A 274-nucleotide genomic window follows, 5' to 3' on the forward strand; every position below is an offset into this window, starting at 1 on the left:
TCTAAGTCCATTTCAAAAGTTTTTGAAGGTGTTGTGAAACAATTGCTATGCTGTTAAGGTATTCAGTTGAATATTTCTTAAAAGCAATAAGAAACTTTTGCAACCACATAGTTGGAGCTAGAGGGTATTATGCTCAGTGAAATAAGTCAGGCAGAGAAAGACAAGTATCAAATGATTTCACTCATCTGTGGAGCATAAGAACAAAGCAAAAATTGAAGGAATAAAACAGCAGCAGACTCATAGAACCCAAGAATGGACTAACAGTTGCCAAAGG

The sequence above is a fragment of the Manis javanica genome, chromosome 6 (genome assembly GCF_040802235.1).
Source record: "Manis javanica isolate MJ-LG chromosome 6, MJ_LKY, whole genome shotgun sequence".
Lineage (NCBI taxonomy): Eukaryota > Metazoa > Chordata > Mammalia > Pholidota > Manidae > Manis > Manis javanica.